This window comes from Vespa velutina, chromosome 11 (genome assembly GCF_912470025.1).
Source record: "Vespa velutina chromosome 11, iVesVel2.1, whole genome shotgun sequence".
In the NCBI taxonomy this organism is placed as follows: Eukaryota; Metazoa; Arthropoda; class Insecta; order Hymenoptera; family Vespidae; genus Vespa; species Vespa velutina.
In genome coordinates, this window is record NC_062198.1 from 3,970,716 (window position 1) to 3,978,008 (window position 7,293).

The window sequence follows — 7,293 nt, forward strand, 5'->3', positions numbered from 1 at the left end:
TCCATTCGATCGGTAGAACGATAGTCGAGTGATTAAAATATATACTAAAGTTGATATAATCGTTGTTAGCAATTGGAAGATATTTTCACAATTAATATAGACGTAATTCAAACGATATAGTTTCCTTTTTCCGAAACATCTATCGATATATATATATGTATATATATATACATGTATATATATATATATATATTTACCTATCAGTGCATAGAAACAACATAGAAAAAATCATTCATACGGCATAAGTTGTGGAATATGCATTGTTCGTAGGCTATTTTTCTTTTGATATCATATAAATCGGAGAATTCCATCGTTCCATCAACGATTACGATGGTACTTGTGTATCGACGTTCGCGTCATGGTAACGAAAAACGAGCTCGTTCAGATATCACTAGAGACCGATATCATGGATCCTCAATAATCGCTTGAATTTATAATTGCTCGTACTCTCATCGATAGACACTTGAAATGTACTTAAGTCGGAAATTATCCGATCGCGTCCACTATTCTGAAATAATTCGATTTAGAGAGCGCGGATAGAATTAATCGCTCGATTTCATTCGATATTTTTGTTCGAACGAAAGAGAGCACTGAGTATCGGCAAAGAGTATTCGACGAGAAAAGTAAATCCTTTTTCACGAAGAAAACCCGACTAGAAATAAACGGACGATCGCCCGCAACTACCTTTTGCCGTGATTGAAAGCAAAGAAAGGAAGCTTTAGAGGAAACGGCTACGTTAAGCGTTCTTATGCTACGAGATTTTGACTTTTCCTTTTTCTCTAACGATTCTGCATCGGAAGTTCTCTAGACGATAAAGCGATTATCGTATCGATTTTTAATTCGTTACACTTGTTGAGCTTTTATCCACTTACTAAAGTGTTTTCGAATATGATCGTCGATGGAAAGTATTCATCACTTCAGGATTTAGGTTAATGCGAAAATATTAGAGTTACACTTTTCATTTGGTAAAGATCGATGTCTCGATCTTCAATTCGCATGTACAACGATCATTTCCTTGAAAAGTATTGAAGACGTATGATCTAATCGTTGAACGTCAAAGAGAACGAATTATCCATGACTTTCATAAGCGATCACGTTATTTTCGCATTTCCTTACCTATTATACTACCAAAGATATCATGAGTAGAGTAATAACGAAGATAGATCGCTTCTGAAGATGAAAGAATTAAATTAAGGCGTTTGTCGCTTTTTTTCTCAGATTTTAGATTGAACGATTTCAAATTGGCGAAGATAAAAGATATGAGTAGTTAATTGCTTTGTTCTACAATTATTACCTGAAAATATTTTAAGTACTTAATGATAGCTAAACAATATTTTTTTAACGCGCAACGTAATACCGTTATTTCTCACTATGTACATCCAAACATTTTGTTTCTTTCGATGTTCAGAAAGTTCAACGTTACAAAACACGTTATTTCTGCAATTAGTATAATTATAAAAACGTGTTTATAGTCGTTTACCAAGAAATATTGCATGGCACGTTAACGCGTTTTGACAAGATGAAATTTTGTTCTCTCTCTCAGTCTCTCTCTCTCTCTCTCTCTCTCTCTCTCTCTCTCTCTTTCTCTCGGGCATAAGGGTATGGTAATCCAGCAAAGTGTGAAAAGTTCTCCTAACGATTATTCAAGAAGAGAAGGAAGAAGAAGAGTGCGAGAGACATATAAAGGACGATGCCTTCGGTACCATGGAAATTAGATTGAGAAGTGAAATTTTTTTGTTTAATTAGAGTACAATATCCTTTTTGTCAGGTAAAAAGTTATAGTGAATATAATACTTTTTCTCAGGATCGTAGATCAAACGTGGCCAAGATAATTAATTACTTCCCGAGAATAACGGCTTCGAGTATTTCGAACAGCTTCGGGGTGTTAGCTTAGTGTACTTTGAATACGTCCCTTTGTGCCTCTTGATCATTCCCATAACTACGTGCGTCTTTGAAACGATAATAATCTCTCCCAATTATAGAGCATGCTCTATTGATGCGTGTGCGTGGTAAGAGAGAAGGAGAGAGAGAGAGAGAGAGAGAGAGAGAGAGAGAGAGAGAGAGAGAGAAAGGAAATGAGAAAGATAGATACATATATAAATAATATAAAAATAGATACATACTATACTTAGAATATTCTCTTCGAGCTTATAATAATTTAATCCTATTGGATATAGCAAATGATAGCGAATGATCATTTCTACTTTACGATGCTAAAGTATTGTATTCGATATTGTGCGTTGGTACGGCCGCAGAAAATCGACATTTTCTAGTGGACGACATGGAAAGCACTCATTTGTTGACCTCTTTGCGCCGAACGTTATTTAGCGAGAAATGTTTCATCGTGCCGTTGTAGCTGATGAAAATGTGCAATATCTGTCTAGGGGCCAATAACTGTAGAGGAAACTCCACGATGTTCCACGTTGGAAGAGAACGTATTCAACGCGCATGTCGAATTAATCAAATTCCAGAGATATTATTCCGTAGCGATACTCGGGCTGTTCCGTAGTTGTCCCTTTGTACCTCTTGATCAGCGTGATCAGAGTGACACGCTTAGAGCAGTTTGCACGAAGTGCTTGACCACGAGGATACGAGAGAAGGACAAGGAGAGGGATCTCACAGGACCGATACTCTTGCATAAATTAGAAGCGTTAATTTGCTTTAAGTCAATCCTATCATGAATATTATACCTTTGTTACATATCTTCTCATGATCCATAAATCGCAATAATATAAATACTATTTCTTTTGAATTAATTCGGATTCATTAATTTTATTGTATGCTAATATATAAAATCTATTAATCTGATTTAAATCCAGCACACAAGAAATGCAATAAAATTTTTAAATATTAACAAATTCTTTTCTAGGATAGTAGATATCTATTTTATATCGTACGCGATATAAAATATATGGTATTCGAATATTACAAATACATTCTACAATGTTAATAATTTCTGCATGATAGTAAACACGATGATTGCTGATTCTAAACGTATTAACATCGATTAATGTTTTGTGATTGGATAGCCGTCCGTGTATTTATTGACGTATCATGATGCATCCTCGTTAAGGAATAATTCATATAGCCAAACGTATCTGTCATATATTTGAAGAATTTCCTTGGAAAATAAATGTCGCAAATCCGACATATGTTTTAGTCGATTTTGAAAAATCGAAATGCTTGCAATGGCGATTTCAGTGATCGCACGTACGTATTTTATACGATCTGAAAGACATAAAGGATCGACGTTAAAATAAAATGGGATCGTTGAGGAGTTCTCGATGCGATGCAAGACAAGACAAGACAGGGAATGGCAAGAAAAGGAAGAGGAACGTACGAAGAGAACGCGTTTCCTTTCGCGGTCGAATAAAGTGCATCGAGAAAAGGTTGTTCCGCTGTCGGTGCGGCTTTTTTGATCGAGGTGGCGCGCTCCCAGCATGCCCACGCGTCGTCCTGCGGTCTCGTAATTTGATTGGTCGAAAGTCGCGCGGCGTTGGCGCCGATTGGTTGGCGCAGGAAGGTGCGTTCGATAGCCCGGCTCGTACCCTCAGTACCCGGCAGAGCCTCGCACTGGAAGTTGCTCCGTTTGCTGCCGCTACCTTCGTCCGTCGCTCTCGATACTCAAATTCTCGTTTTCGTTTCCTCCATCATCTCTAACGCGCAACTACCGGTTATCGTTTACCTTTCAACTCCTTTTTTACTCCCCTTCTTCTTTTTCTTTTTACGTTTCCTTTTATCAACTATCACTTAAAGCATACACGTGAGAGCTCTAAGAAACTTATTACGTCGTCTTCAGAAACGAATCGTTTACGAGCATTATTAGATTCTAAAAGGCGCGAGGTTAACACGAACGTGGACCTTTATTTACGATCATCATATTTTCTCGTTATTGGTGTTACTTCTCTAATCTCTTCTAGGTGATTTTTTTAGTGACAGTACTCCTTGTGTTCCGTGAACTTTTTTTAAGTGTTTTCTTCGTTTCGAGGATTTTTTTCATCTCCTTGACAAACTTCCAACGACTCATTGTCGCACGATATCAAGACGGAGTCACCGGTAAGTCTTTATTAAATATTTCGTATTTTCGTTTACCTTTGTCTAATGTTTGTTTATCTTCGTAGAAAAATATGTCATTTTATTACGCGACCATATTGAGGAATGAATGATGTGCGAAATCGAACAACGAACTTTGTTGACTTATTTTAATTGTATTTTCTATCGAATTTCATTGGATTTCAAATCATTTTGTATTTCATACGGAGTCTGTTGACAAATGACGCGGGAAAATTTGAACAAGTCTATAGTACAAATAATTACTCTATAAACGATCGAAAACTAGCATTGATTTTATTTATCCTTTTTAATTTATTTGCGAGGAAACAAGATACGAATATATTTAATTTTCGGAACGAGTAGTTAGGCTAGCTTTCCCGATGTTTTCAAAGTCTATAGTCAATAATAGCTTTAGACATCGTGGTCTGAAAAAAGTCACCACGATCTATCGACTGTCTGTATGCATCCTCTGGATATTCGCCAGGTGGTAAACTCCGGGATACCGCCGGCGCTTTAATCTTTTATTTTTTTTCTTTTATCCGTCTTCAAAGCTGTTGTATATATCTACATTGCACTTGACTATCTTTGACGTCACTCCACAACAATCGCACATTTTCCAGCCATTACATTCTCACATATTTCATAGAATCGTCCATACATTACTTTACTTTTTGTTTGATATTACGTTAAACGTCGTGCATCGAATTAATATAATAAAACATGGTATAAAAATATCACAATTTTTGTCTTTTATATTTCATAGGTTGGTTCACAGTTTTTTTTTTTTTTTTTTTTTTTTTTTTTTTTTTTTTTACCATCGTTAGAAAGTATAAATTATCAAACGAAACTAGAAAAGAAATCACGAGAAATCTTACACGCTTTCTTCGTTTAAAGTATAAACTCTTTGTATTGTTATGGTTAAAGGTAGTACGCGGTATACATTCATTTTTAATGTGACTTTGTTTTTCATCATTGAAGAACGTTTACCTTAATAAAGAAAGAGAAACAAATAAATAGAGAGAGAGAGAGGGAGAGAGAGAGAGAGAGAGAGAAAGGGAGAACATTCGTAAGTTTTCAACGTGACATGCGTATGCCAAGCAAAAAAAATATAAACGATAGTATCAACGTTTAGTACCAAGCTTACTACGCCACACTTTTCCGTTTCTTTTTGATACACGAGAGAGGATTTTTATATGTGCGAGGAGAGAAGAGATCGAGAAAGTTTTTCTACCTATACACGGTACATTTCCCTCCTCTATATACGTATTTCTACACAAATATTTACGCTACGAATACGATGGCTGAATTTACGTATCCATACCAACGGTGAAAATGTATATGACTGGATGAATATGTATATGCGTGTCGCGTGCGTTCGTACGAAGGATAAACGCGAAGCATGGTAGAAAGAAGGTGACAGGATTCACGAAGGAAGGAATGAGAAGAGAGGAAAAGAAGATCTCCGTCTACGAGTGTATTTGGTTGTGCGTTAGTGGCAAAAGGGGAAAACAGAACGCGTCAAAAGTTGCTTGAGAGCTTTGTAATCCTTCCTTTTATTCTTTTTCTCTTCATTTTTGTCTTCTTCTTGCCGGATGTTACGAGAAAATTACGTCGGGGAGTAGAGATTTATGATAGCTTAAATATTATATTTTAATTCAAATTATCCCATGTCTGTTTTTATAAAAGCATACTACGCGAATGAATTGTATTAATTCGTTTAAAATCATTCAAGTAGATATTTTCTTAATCTATGATCTATCGATCTATTTTCTGGGAATAATTCGTACGATCAGCCAATGGTTTGAAAGTATTTTTTAAACTTTTCGATCGATCATAATTTTAATTCGAATGAGAGCGTCGATTAATAATCGGAGTAGGAGGAGGATCGTATAATTTATCGCAAACTTAATTCAATTTGCGAAGCGCATCGTCGATCGAGACTGATTAATTGATTAGAACTATTATGTGCGAGTAGATTCGATAATTTAGTGTCAGCCTCTTTCGTGATCCGGAATGATCGAAGTAATCCATCCGGAAATGTCAAACTAAATTTATATTTCGAACCGGACGTGTCAGGGATATATATATATACATATATATATATATATATATATATATATATATGTATATATATATGTATATATATATATGTATACATATATCGACAAAAGCGTATGTACAAAGTAACCGTATCGAATTACTCGTTACGAAATATCGTGGGATTTATTCCAGCGCTGCTCAAAACGTCACGGTGAGATTAAGAAGTGATATACTATTCCAGAATGAAATTGTCTCAATTTTTGGAAATAATAAATTAAGTTGATCACAGGTAAATGTTTCATAGAGGATAATCTCAAAGTTTTCATTCATTTCTTTGGAATTTATTTATGAAATTTATTGATCGAATTATCATTGAGAATATTTATAAGAAGTCAAAAGTACGCAGTCACCCTTTCCCACGTATCTCTTTTCTTTGAGATCGTACGGTATCTCATAGGAGAGCGTTATGCGAGCGCCCGTCGTTTGCGTGCGTCTGAGAACGTTAATCGCACCTGCGAATAACACGATAATTCTCGTGCACGTGCATTGACCGTGAGAAAGGACGGCGACGTTCCGCTTTCCGGAGGAAGAATTCTAGCCTTGGTACGCCATCCGTTCCGCGTTCCGATCTCATTATCGCGTCAGTATTAAATTCAGCGGATGATCTTAATTAAATGGATCCTTTTCCCTACCTTCGGAAATTTTCATTGGGTTCTTTTCCAAAGAGGGATGAGCAGAGTCGAGGTTAGAAAGAGAATAGAGAGAAATAGAGAAAGAGAGAGAGAGAGAGAGAGAGAGAAATTCAAGGGTCCAAAGACTGGATGTCCTCGATATTTCCGTTCGATCAGCGATTCCCCGCGCCATTTGAATTTAGTGTTCTCGAACGAACGAAGGGAAAAGCGCGCTTGAGTAAGCATGCGCTTGAAGAGGGCTCAGAGAAGAGGCGACTAGAGAGTCTGCTAGAGTACCTCAAGTGCCTGCGAACAGGACTCGAAGAACCTGCGGGAAACCTAATTCGAGGACGGGTACGTACCTCTCACTTTGCTGCCAAAGTTGCTGCCGGTTGTGGTGGTGGTGGTGGTGCTGCTGCTGCGAGGAGTCTCATGCATATTCAGCATATTTGTGGCCAGAACAGCCTGCTAACTCATTGTACTCGAAGACCTGGCGCTTGCCTTACTTCGAGGGGGAATCTGAAGAAAA

The 7,293-nt window shown here is 36.9% G+C and overlaps 1 protein-coding gene across 18 annotated transcripts in view; it reads left to right on the forward strand.

The window, feature by feature from the left end:
- Positions 1–3,563: 3,563 nt before the first annotated feature.
- The window catches only part of LOC124953042 (protein turtle), a 189,689-nt gene continuing 185,959 nt past the window's right edge, over positions 3,564–7,293 (forward strand). For all 18 annotated transcript variants that reach the window (XM_047503858.1, XM_047503842.1, XM_047503855.1 and 15 more), the window contains exon 1: positions 3,564–4,056. The gene's annotated coding sequence lies outside the window, so the exon portion shown is untranslated. The remainder of the gene's footprint in view (positions 4,057–7,293) is intronic.